Raw genomic sequence first — 13,420 nt, forward strand, 5'->3', positions numbered from 1 at the left:
TTCTTGGTTCCCAAGAAGAACGGGAAAATGAGACCGGTTCTAGATCTTTCTGTCCTCAATCAGTATCTGGTTGTCCCACATTTCAAAATGGAAACCAACAGGTCTATCAGGTCGACAACTCATTTAGGAATTTGGACAACCTCTCTAGATTTCATGGACGCCTATTTTCACATCCCAATTTCTCACAAGTTTCGTCATTTCCTGAGACTGGTTCGGGCAGACAAGGTTTACAGTTTCAATGCTATTCCTTTTGGCCTGGCTATTGCACCCCTAGTTTTAACCAGGATTTTTTCAGACGGTGGTGTTATATATGCTATGACCCTATTTTGGAAGGGAATGCTCAGTTACATGTTCTCTCTTTTTCTTCTCTTCCCAAGATCTTGCACATCATTCAGAGCTATCTTTGCAAGACCATTTGCATTGCTCCGGCTCGGCCAAAACAGTCTTGGTTCCCAGAACTACCTCTTCTAGGTTGTGCGAAGCCGCTTCGACTTCCTTGAGAGGATCTACTGTCTCAAATCAAAAGAAAGAAAGCTTTACCAGGGTCTAGAGAATCTTCATCTGCACGCTTGCTTGCTGTCAATTTCCCGGAGAAAGGGAGGTTTTTCTGAAAGAGCAACCAAGGATCAGTCAGACAATCTACAGGACCAGTTAAATGACTCCAAATGGTGAATTTGCTGTACTTTGTGTCAGTCGAAACAGATTGATCCTCTCACTGTTACTGTCCAACAGTTAGCGGATTGTTTTCTTTATCTTTTTGAAGAAAAGGGTTATTCTTCTTCTACTATAAAGGGATATAGATCTGCCATAGCAAGACCAATATCTCTTTCAGGAGGCTCTGATTTTAGTGATAATGAGTTTTTGTCTTTGTTGATAAAAAAAACCTTTTGCCTTAATAGACATCGTCAAAGGCGTTTGGATCCTTCTTGGGACTTAGGTTTAGTCTTGAAGGCTCTTCAGTTTCCGCCTTTTGAACCTTCACATTCAGCCTTCTTCAAACTTGTATCGTATACATATTATTTTCTTATAGATTTTACTACTGGTCGTAGAAGGAGTGAGATTCATGACTTGCCAATATCTCAGTCTTGTCTCCGCTTTGCTTAATCCTTCTCACTGATTCTTCTTTTTTTGTTTAGCTAAGACCCAGTTACCTGATTAAGGTTCTGGTATAATTGCTATCCCTGCCTTACCTGCCTCTGCAGATAATCAGGTTTTGTGTCCGGTGAGAACTTTGCTTTTGTACCTTGCCTCTTCAGCAAAATTAAGATCTGCTGGTTCTTTAAGGTTGTTCACTCCTATTAAAAAAGGAATTTCTGACATTGTTGCTGAAACCATTTCTACCTGGATTTGCAATACGGTCTTTTTGGCTTATAAGTCTTATTCTTCTGAAGTTTTAGCTAAACATCAAGTTAAAGCACATAAAATAAGAGCCTAAGCCTCTGCTTGTAACATTATTAATTCCTCCTCTATGTCGGAAATCATGTCAGCTGGTTTTTGGAGGTCAGCTAGTACCTTTTATAACCATTATTTACGGTCCATGCCTCTTCAATGTGACAACCTCTATTCTTTAGGGCCTTAAGTCGCTGCCCAACAGGTTGTTTTTCCTCCTCCTAGTGAGGGGATCAGCGCTTCGTAAGATTCTGTTATCTCAATTTATGAAGGTGAGGTATTTAATGTAATAAAAATCTAATTTTTAGAATTAAAAATTAGTTTTGTAAATTAAATACTCATCTTCATAAATCAGAGGTCCCTCCCCAACCCTTCATCCCCCTTAGTGTTTGGCATTTCAAGGAACAAATGATGAATGTTTAGTACGCGTATGTTTCAGGTGGGGGAGGTTGTCACAGGGTCATGGTTCTGGCTGGTTTCCAGTCGATAATGCAGCGACTGGACTGATATCAAAATTATGAAGGCGATTATTTAATTTGACAAAACTAAATTGTAATTCTAAAAATTAGATTTTTATCAATAGAACGTAATTGAGTTTCGTTCACGTGTGAAATACACTAACACAAAACCGAGTTTAGATCAATGTGAACATGGTCTTAACTGCATGTAGACAACATAATCTGTAGTAAATAACCGATAACTACCGACTAAATAGACACATTTAACGCGGTAACTTGGGTAGCCTTAATTTTGACATTTTTATTTTGTTCGCGTAAACGTTATTATAGTAATCGTAGGTTGTAGCATATATACGCGTCGCAAACGTTTTTTAAATTCAATTTATTAACGGTCAACATACAAATGTATTGGAAAATGTTAAAAGATATTTTTTTTATTTACAGATATATATGTCGGTTTTCTTGACAGATGGGTTATATCAAGATAGCAAACGCTGTGTCATTTTGGAATCTTCAATTGTCTTTTGCACAGTTAAAATTTTGATTGCAGATGCTATGAATAATAATAAACTATGTCTATTCTCTTAACGTTCAGTATGTAAAATATGTTCCGTTATCCTTTGTTTAGTTGATATCATTTTTTTTAAATTTGAAGTTCTTATCATTTTTAATAGATAAAAAACTTAATAATTCTGATGTCTACAAACTTGTATGATATGGTATATAAACGATATTCATAGATCGTATTATACTTACAGTAAACGTCCAAACTATGGTATATGACAGGTGTGTATGACGTAACAGGATGCGAAGCTGAACATGCACATATTACATTATTTTGGGTTTTGTTCACTTTAAACGATACACTATAAATTGATGTAGTATCAGTTGTTCTATTAGTTTTATCACCAGTACAATTCCAACTTAATATGGCCAGAGGATTTCCTCCTTTGACTGAATATGTTAAAATCACAGTACTACCGGTGATTATACCTCCAGGAGGTGTTTGTTGTATACTAGGAAAATCACCTGGGGCGTCTAATATATATATATATATATATATATATATATATACCCGTATATGCATATTAGTGTAATAGAAAAAGAGAATGTTAATTTTTTGCAAATCTTGAAAACAATTATTTATGTTAATTTTTGTTTTAATTTATATATGTTGTCGTTGTCTACACAGAGTACATATACTTAGCTGATAAAGTTCTGTCATATTTCAATTCTGTAAAAACAGAATTTAAAATGTCGTTCTTCAGAACGTCCGTGTAGTACGACATACAACCACCACCACTACCACACAGTGTAGTCAGAGATGTGAGTTTTTCTGCTATGTCATTTATATATATGATTAATAATACGAAACCAATAAGGGAGCCTTGAGGTTCTCCAGCTGATAAACTTCACAATGAGTATGATGATTTATTAATCACAACTGTTTGTTTTCTATCACAAAGGTAACTTTCAAACCAGTCTGGTATGTTAAAATGTATTCCGGAAGCTTCATGTCTCGTAAGAGCCTTCGTTGTCAAACCTTGACAAAACAATTTATTTCCTTCTTTTCTAGCGAGTTAAGAATACAATTATATTATTCTAGAAGCTGATGTACAGTTGAGGATTTTGGCAAACATCCAGATTGATATTCATAAACTCGGTTATGCGTTTTATTTCGGGGCCTTTTATAGCTGACTTTGCTCATTGTTGAAGGCCGTACGATGACCTGTACTTGTTAATTTCTTTCTCATTTGGTCTAATTTAGAATCATACCACATCTATTTTATATTCACATAGAAAACTAAAGATTAGGCAATACGAACCCGACCAAAAATTTGAGGTTGAACTCAGGCGCTTATCTTGTTACATTTGCAATGCTAGTAATGATTTTTGTTAACAAATGTAAAGTGAAAGTAGTGACTAGATCTAAAGTTTTTAAACAAAAATAAAACCCAAATGAAGTATTAGAAACTTCAGCTGAACTTACAGAACACAACCATGTTGTGATTTAAAATTGGCTGGTATGTTGGTATAACATGTTGGCCTGTGCACGTACACATCTTGTTGTTGTAGCTTTTATCAACCAACAGTTTTATACTGTATGAAACTGTGGTCCATGATGTGTGGTTTTCCTTGGTACCATTACAACTCCAAGTTAGTGTTGCAAGTGGGTTACCGCCAGATACAGTGCATGTTAGTGTCACGGTGTTTCCATTTAGTATACCTCCAATTGGATTCTGTGTAATACTGAGGTTAGTATCAGGAGCATCTGAAATGAACATCGAATTAAGTGTTCGTTTGGGGTAGTAGATAAATAGAGTGGTATATAAAATTGTATATAAAGGAGGGGCGATAGATACCAAAGTGACAGTCAAACGCATAGATCGAAAATCAACTGACAACGCCATGGCTAAAACAGAAAAAGACAAACAGACAAATAATAGTACACAAGACACAACATAGAATTCTAAAGAAGGGTGGTAATTTGACGCAAACGTGCTGAGCTCTGTGTTTATTTAAGCTTGAGGAGACAAGCTAACGTAATTGTCATTATATTCATGATATTGTCAATCTTTTCATAAACAGGCAACTATATAAATTATTAAAAACGTGTAAGTTAAAACTCCTTCACACCTGACCACTGCCATCAAACAAATTCTTCTTCTTACGAGTTCACTGCCTAGTAATGATAATCGTTTAAATGAACTCAAAGTGTTGATCACCTATGAACATTTTGTTAACGTTATTTCAAGGAGAAAGTTCGATTTCGTGGATTTTGTATTCAACAAATGTTTGATATCATCCTTCATTTAATTTTTAAGCATTAAAATACAATTTAAAGAAAACTTTAGTACTAGTCAAAACTTGAAGACACACTTAGGACTGACGTCACCAAAGTTCGTCGAAAGTATGATTTGTCGGTTACACATATTGATTCTTATTGTGTAAATGTACATCTATAAAAGGTTAACGTATTTGATTTTTATCATTTCTAAGAAGTTTTCAGTCAACTTATAAAATTCAGCGTCATTTAGGATTTTCACTGAATCAATAAAATTGAGAATTGAAATGTGAAATGTTTCAAAGAGACAACACGACCAAACAGCAGAAAAACAGCAGAAGGCCATCAAAGAGTCTTCAAAATAGCGAAAAAAACCGGGGCGTGATTCAGCTGGCCCTAAACAAAAATTATTTACTAGTTCAGTGATAATGGAGGTCATACTGAATTTTAAATGGTATACATCAACTGAAATTAAAATATAAAAGACTAACAAGGCATTCCACTTTGTATCATTTTTAATAGTTCTTTTTCATCCGGTATTGTACCAGAAGGTTGGAAAATTGGTCAGATAACAGCGTTGTTTAAAAAGGGAGATAAAAAGCTTTCGTCGAACTACAGACCAGTTAGCCTTACAAGTATTATATGTAAGATCATGGAAAAATTAATAAGAAAGAGAATTGTTGACCATATGAACAAATACGGCCTATTTAGTGATAGACAATTTGGATTTATCGGGGGACGATCAACAGGTTTACAACTGTTAAAAGTACTAGACCATTGGACTGAAATTCTAGATAATGGAGGATATATTGATGCTATCTACACTGATTTTATGAAGGCCTTCGATAAGGTTCCACATAAGCGTTTAATTAACAAGTTAAAATCGTATGGAATTAGTAACCAAACATGTAACTTGGTACAGAGCTTCTTACATGGTAGAAAGCAAAAAGTACAATTAATGGAAATTACTCACAGTGGCATAATGTAACTAGTGGCATACCACAAGGGTCAGTTCTCGGACCAATACTGTTTGTTCTTTTTATAAACGATTTACCCTTATGTGTGGACTCTGAGGTATTTATGTTCGCAGACGATACAAAATTATATAGAGATATACAAACCCCAAATGATATAGACATAGTTCAACAAGACACAGACAAGTTGTTCAGATGGAGTGAGAAATGGCTGTTACGGTTCCACCCTGATAAATGCAAAGTACTGCCAATATCCACGAAACAAACGAAGAACCAAGATGGAAGATACAAGATGCCAACATATGATGGTGCAGAAACAACTCTTGAAACTGTGGAATGTGAGAAAGATGTAGGTGTAAACATAGACTGGAAGCTTAAATTTGACAAGCATATACAAACACAGGTTAACAAAGCCAACCAACTAGTAGGAATAATCCGAAGGTCATTTAAGTATTTAGACTACAAGAGTTTCTGTTTACTATTCAAAGCACTAGCTAGACCCCATCTAGAGTATGCCAGCAGTGTTTTGAGTCCGTATAAGAAAAAGGATATTGAATCAGTTGAAAACGTGCAAAGACGGGCTACAAAAATGCTTCCAAACTTGAAAGATCTATCGTACGAAGACAGATTAAAACTCTTGAAATTACAAACACTTAGATATCGTAGACTACGAGGCGACATGATCGAGACGTACAAGATTCTCAATCACATCTATGATGAAAGGGCATCAAGTGGTATTTTCACATTAAGTAGTGGTTCAACAACAAGAGGGCATTCATTGAAGTTAGTCAAGAACAGGAGCAGGCTGGATGTTAGAAAGTATTATTTTACCAACAGAGTAGTGGAAGTCTGGAACAGTTTTCCTGAGACAATTGTAACTACCAAGAACGTTAAAACATTCGAACGAAGACTAGATAGATATTGGAAAGAACATCCTATGATTTATGACTACACAGTAGATTACAACTTCATGATCGGAGGTAGCACTGTAATCAACAGTGATAGTGACAGTGAAATAGAGCCAAATATAGAGGAGCAAGCTGATCTCCTGCGTTTGGAAACACTTAGGTAGACTTAAGTAGGTAAGACGCTCCTGACATGAAACAGGCACAAAAAAAGCGGCGGGATTTAGCATATTTTGTAAGATCTCAATGCTCAGTTTATACATATATAGTCAGAATACATTTTGATGCCACTACTACGATTTATTTTACAACTAATGTCATTTTTGATTCAATTGTATTTATCGTCCATTATGGATTTCACAAAGACAAGATGGCTTAGTAACGGAATTTCAATTTTTCATTTGATAATAAATAGTATCCAATTAACCATAAACTGATAATAATAATTGCAAATGTTTTAGTCAAGACTATTTATGTTTTCTAGAGTTTATTGATGTGATAACTAGGTCTCTGACTAACACTATTTTGTTTATAGTTCTTTAAATTGTAGCTTTAGATTTTCAAATATTTTGGCCTCAAGCATCATTGAAGAGACATTGATTGTCGAAATGCGTATCTGGTGCCGAAAATTTATGTTATTACATTAATATCCTTCTGACTTTTATTTATATTGTGAGTTAATCGCCAAGGTTTAAACATCAATTAAGTTAACTCTAGAACATATCATGTGTTAATCCTGTAAAAAAGGGTTGAAATTTGACGCAAACATGCTGAGCTCTGGTCTCTGTTTTTAGCTAGAGGAGACGAACTAACGTTATAATAAACTACTGGAATGCTACTACTAATATTTCTTTTATGTTTTACTTACAATATACAATTAATTCATGTCGTTTAATAGGTTTGTATGTGATATCTGGATGACTGGCTTTACATGAACATAATCTATTGTTGTCACTTTTATCTACTGTTAAATCGATACTGTATTCTGCCATGTCATTTGACGTATTATTTACAGAGTTATCATTACAATCCCATGTCAATATGGCTAGTGGATTTCCTCCAGATACTGTACATGTTAACCTCACCGTATCACCAGCATGTATACCGCCACTGGGTGTCTGTAGAATTTCAGGAGGATTATCCGGGGCATCTGTAATAAAACAAGGATTTCTGTTATTGCGACTGGTAAAACTATTTGATTATAGTTTACCTCATGTACCTATAATGCTGATTTTCTTGTTCATTCCAAGCATGTACTTTGAACATAACACATTTGATTGTTAAATTATGATTTCCGCACTCAATTACAATTTAATTGTGAATAACTTTGACCTACCGAATTATACTATTTACCGAATTTGATACAACATAAGCAACACGACGGGTGCCACATGTGGCAGAGGATCTGCTTACTCTTCCGGAGCACCTGACATCACCCCTAGTTTTTGGTGGGGTTCGTGTTCCTTATTCGTTAGTTTTCTATGTTGTGTCATGTATTCTATTGTTTGTCTGTTTGTCTTTTTTCATTTTTAGCCAGGCGTTGTCAGTTTATTTTCGATTTATGAGTTTGATTGTCCCTCTGGTATCTTTCGTCCCTCTTTGATTAAGGTTTGTCGCGTTTGGGTGAACTTGATTTTTATTTTTGTTGACCAACCTTATGACTATTAATTTCGTCTAATATTTATCTTTTAGATTATGAAGTATTGAATATGTATACTAATTAAAATCTAAACAGAAAATTATTTTTTTTTTATAGAAAGTGTGCACATCAAATATGCTATGAATACAACAAATACATGATTGTTATTTTTTAAAAAAATTCTTTATTTATTTTCAAGATGTACCAGACCTGACTTATACTTGATTGATAATGAAAAAAACGGCATTTTGAGGTTACCTGTCCACATTTTATAATGATGTTCAATTTATTATCAACAAGGAAGTTTCGAAAAATATTACCATTAGTGTATAGTTAACAATTCTTAAAGGATGTTACAGCTGTTTTAATTTACCAAAAAAAGAAAAGTACTTAGGTTTATTGTTCCGATAGGGGTTGCTGAACGTTTGCTTAATCAACATTTATTGATTGTCTTATTGGCAAAGTACCACTAAATCTTTTTATATTTACTTGACAAAACAAGAAAAAAAAAGTTTAACACAAAAACGGGATGTACAAGAACAGAGCCACGTAATTTGTAAAAAAGAAACTCCAAAATGCATATATACAAAGCACACTAACAAAAATGAAAGACAAGAAAACGAGAATTAGCAAAGAACAATGACGCATCGACGGGATGTATAAGTACCGAGCCACGTCAAATGGATATCAATAAAAAAGACGAAAAAGTAAAAGTAATGTACCTAAAGACAAATTAAAGAATAGTATAACACGTTATTAAGATGACAGTCAACGTTAGTACCCAGAATCTATACTTCAAGACCATCGTGTCTTATTTTCGAAATTAATACAGAATAATTATCAACAAGGTCTTGGTACCTTCCGATGAACTTTTTAGAAAAAAGACGAGCCGTTCTTTAACATACACCTGGTTCATCAACTCTCTGCTCAGACTCTGGTGACGTTTTACAATTATGAGTCTGAGCTGCAAGCTCTCAAATACCGAATAAGTTAGGAGATGTATATCATGTATTAAGGTGAAGTTGTTATATTGCTACTAAGGTAGGGTAAATTTATAGTTTCAAAATTAAAATCGTCCCATTTGTCATAAATTTGGGTACTGAGATGACAGTGTATGTCAAATTCGAGGTAAAGGTCTAAAAATGATGCGGAGAAAGCCGTGTCTGTTGTTTATTTAATTTCAAGTTCCGGGGGATATATCAATTGAATCCAATAAAAAAGTTTGGATTGTTAATGGAAAGAACATCATCAATTTATCTGAAAGTGAAACTAAATGACCTGGATTCTTTGATATTCTTCTTTTTGACAAGTGATACCTTCATAGTATAACTATTTGTATCATGAATTTCGTGCATAACTCTGCATTCAAGTACCAAAGTTCCACGACTCAAACCAATATATTACTATCGACACTGTTTATAGTATAAAATATACCAAAACAAGAGGGATAAAGCATAGCTATTTGAGATAGATACATGATTTCGTTATTTAAGTATATCTGTACTTCTGGTTGATAGTCATCTAATAAGCAAGCATACCACATGTTATTCTTTTTTATATAAGTCGTACTCTGTTTATAAGATGTACAACAGCTTGTTTTAAATCCCCTTTCGTTAAATAAATGTTATATCTTTATCATTACTTTGTTTAAAACAACACCATCAACAGTAAACCAATTTTGATCTCAAGCATTTTTTTCATCAGAAAAGGACTGAGGACAATACATTATTCAGTCTTTCAATCAATTTTCAGACTTGTTGACTGCAGTCAATTAATATCTGTTGTTCAGTCTATGCTACCGTTATGTTAAGACTGTTCAGTAGTTGTCTTATCTTGTACACATCTAATGCAGAACAGAACAGAATGTACTGTATTGAGAATTCTTAAAAGAGGGGCGAAAGATACCAGGGAGATAGTCAAATGCATAGATAAACTGACAATACCATTGCTAAAAATAAAAAGACAAACAGACAAATATTAGAACACAACACACACCATAGAACACCGAAGACTAAGCAATCCGAACCCCACCACAAACTGGGGGTGATCTCAGGTGCTCCTGAAGGGTAAGCAGATTCTGCTCTACATGTGACACCCGTCGTTTTGCTTATGTTAATATGTAAATAGTCTAATTCGGTAGGTCATATTCGTAATAAGGGAAGGGGATTGTAGTAACGACACAAGGAACATATCCGATATCATCTGTACAACAGTCAACCAACTCTGTGTTTTTGTTAAATGTGTTTCTATTTGTATCCATCTGACGAGTTCAGCCTTTTCAACTAATTTTTATAATTTGTTCTGATATTGTATTGTTAAAGTATGAGTTTTGTTAAAACAATGTTATTTTACCTGAAAACCACACCTGTACTGAGTGTAATTGCACATTTTTTGAGGTGCTTCTTGTTTGGCATGTGTTTTTTTAAACAAAACATAGATCTAATTCTTAATTAAAATCTGGATGTATTTGCTGTTTGTAGACATTGAGTAGTTATATAGTTATAGTTTTAATGGAGATAGCAACAGGGAACAAAATCAATGAATTTTTTAACCTTATATCTTGTTTGTTTAACAACCTGCAGGCTGTATTGGAAATCTGGTCAATATACAATCCGGACCAAACTCAATGTTTACAGCAGTTTTGTCTTGTCTGTACTTTTGTTTGTTTCAGAATGTTGGAGGATGACAGATCACGACCAAAACAAGCTGTCTGTATTCAATAACGAAAAGTCAAAGAAAGATTCTACGAATCTTTTAGCCACAAAAAATTTCAAACAAGAACCTTCTTATCAGATGCCACAACTTTCATGAGAAGAAGCTGTAGGTGGATTGGACATTTCTTACGGAAGACCAGGATGTTATCACAAAGACAGCACTCAACTGGGCCCCAGAAGGGAAAAGTAAGAGAGGCAGAGGCTAGTAAACATCAACAGACATGGAACACACTACAGAAAACTGCAAACGACCGACAAAAGTGACGTGCAAGGGCAGTAGATAAGTAAAATATATTTCTATTTTAATTTGGCATACTAGTATTTATATTCATACTAATAGTTATCAAAGGTACCAGGCTTATAATTTGATACGCCAGACGCGCGTTTCGTGTTAAAAGTGAGTAATTTTATTATATTATTAAATTGCTTATATCTACAATAAAAATAAGTTCACAGCGTTATCGAAAAAATGACTGACAACACAAATCTTTACCAAGATTAAGTTAGTGTGGAACATTCTCCAGGAAATGTAAAATATATCTGAAACATTCAATAAATTTTAAATACCATAAAAGATATTTAAATAATAGTCCAAATTTCTTGTGTTTTTGATGTACATAATATCATGTATACAAAAAATGATTTCATCGAAAACTTAATTAATACCAAGATATTTTATTCAGACCATAAATTACTTCATTTGGTCATCTTATTTTATCTTTATTTTTAAGGTGATACATATTGTATATTAGATATGCATAAGTGTTTATGAATTAAGGTGTTAATGATTATATTATGTTTATTGTTAAATTATCATTTCAATGCTTTATAAATGAACATCAAGTCACCAAATTGACAAGACAAAATATCATAAGGCAAAAAGTCACAAATAATGTGTTGACAATGTTCAACATATAAGAGAAAGATCTTGAAATATTTTTTAATATTACATATATTCATTTATAAGTTAAGGACATTGTTCATTAGCCTTGATAAATATGAATCTTTATTATATTCTAATAATGCAAAGGATATATTTTATGGAACTTGCAGCCATTAAGTACCAAGCATCTTTTTTTGTTTTCATAACAAATATTTGTTTGTAATTGATATGCATTGAACACATTTTTAATTACATATTTACTTCACATTAAGTGTATCATCATCTATATAAAAGTTCAAGAAAATAATCTAAAAACTAAATTGTGACTTTTTGTCCATGATTTCTTTGGTCTGTGAGTTTTTGTCTTGTGAATTTTTGTCAAACATTCATTTGTTGGATTCATTTTCTATTTCCATTTCTAAGGGAAATATCTTTTGTGAAAAACAGGTCCTAAATTGATGAAATATAATATAGATAAACAAAATTAGGTCTAACTTGGTTAAGCCTTGGTCGAGAATGGTTGAGATTAGGTCGAGTAAGGTTCAGAGTTGTTCGATAAGGTTCAACCACTTATAAAATGGTTAGGTACTGGTCAATGAAAAAATGAGTACAAGTGCAGACTGTTCAGTATGGTTCAGGCTACAGTCGAGTAGTATTGATTAGTAAGTTTCAGACTAATTCAGACTGATCGAGTGCAAATCAGTACAGTTGAGTACAGCTATATGCCATTACAGACGTTTACTGGTTTGTATTGATACTTATATATGGAGGAAGGTAGTGTGTGTCACTTCCTACAAATGTTTTGTAATAATACTTAATTTATTTAAGACAAGATATTTGAGACATTGAAGAATGTGTAATCCTCGATACTGTCGCTTAACCTTAAAATATGACCTCAAAGATCAATAAATTCAAAAGGAAACAGAAGGATGAATATATTTACAAATAAAAAAATATAAAACTTACATTTGATTATGAATCTTTTTTACTTACAAAATACGACTAATCTGTGAGCAACAGTTGGACTGTAGGATGTAAAATCTTGCATGGCTGAACAACCACAAACGGAATTGTCTTGCGTTTTGTTGACAACAAATTCAATACTAGACGAGGCGGTGTTTGCTGTATTATTATTTGTTTTTGTACCAGTACAGTTCCAGTTTAATGTAGGTAAGGGGTTTCCTCCAAAAACCGAACACGTTAATTTCACATTTTTCCTGGCTATAATACCTCCAGTAGGTGTCTGTTGTATAGTTGGATCGTTTTTGGGCTGAACTGAAAAAGAATATGTAAAGAATTATTGAACCGATACAATTAGTTTTGACATGATCTAAAAGAAAGTATACATTTATATGTTAATTTCTGGTTTCATTGTGGTCTCTAGCGAAGAGTTGTCTCATTGACTTTCAATTGACCACCAAAACAATTTAACAAAATACACGCAGAAAGGATAATACCCTTAACATTTAATCGGTTGAACAAATGTTTCAAACTAAGCAACTCTCCACAAGAAACAACATGCTAAGGACATTAATAAATATAGGTTACCGTACGGCCTTCAACAAGAGCAAAGCCCATACCGCGTAGTCAGCTATAAGTGGCCCCGAAATGACAAGTACAAAACAATTCAAACGACAAAACTAAAGGCATAGTTCATGTACAAAAAATGAACG

The 13,420-nt window shown here is 33.6% G+C and overlaps 1 long non-coding RNA gene across 1 annotated transcript; it reads right to left on the reverse strand.

The window, feature by feature from the left end:
- Nucleotides 1-3,843: 3,843 nt before the first annotated feature.
- Nucleotides 3,844-13,016, reverse strand: LOC143078044 (uncharacterized). The gene is made up of 3 exons (XR_012979018.1): nt 12,741-13,016; nt 7,380-7,661; nt 3,844-4,119 (listed from the first exon to the last, which is right to left on the reverse strand). It is a non-coding gene; the product is annotated as an uncharacterized LOC143078044 (long non-coding RNA).
- Between the last annotated feature and the right edge of the window lie 404 nt (nt 13,017-13,420).

The sequence above is a fragment of the Mytilus galloprovincialis genome, chromosome 6, assembly GCF_965363235.1.
Source record: "Mytilus galloprovincialis chromosome 6, xbMytGall1.hap1.1, whole genome shotgun sequence".
Lineage (NCBI taxonomy): Eukaryota > Metazoa > Mollusca > Bivalvia > Mytilida > Mytilidae > Mytilus > Mytilus galloprovincialis.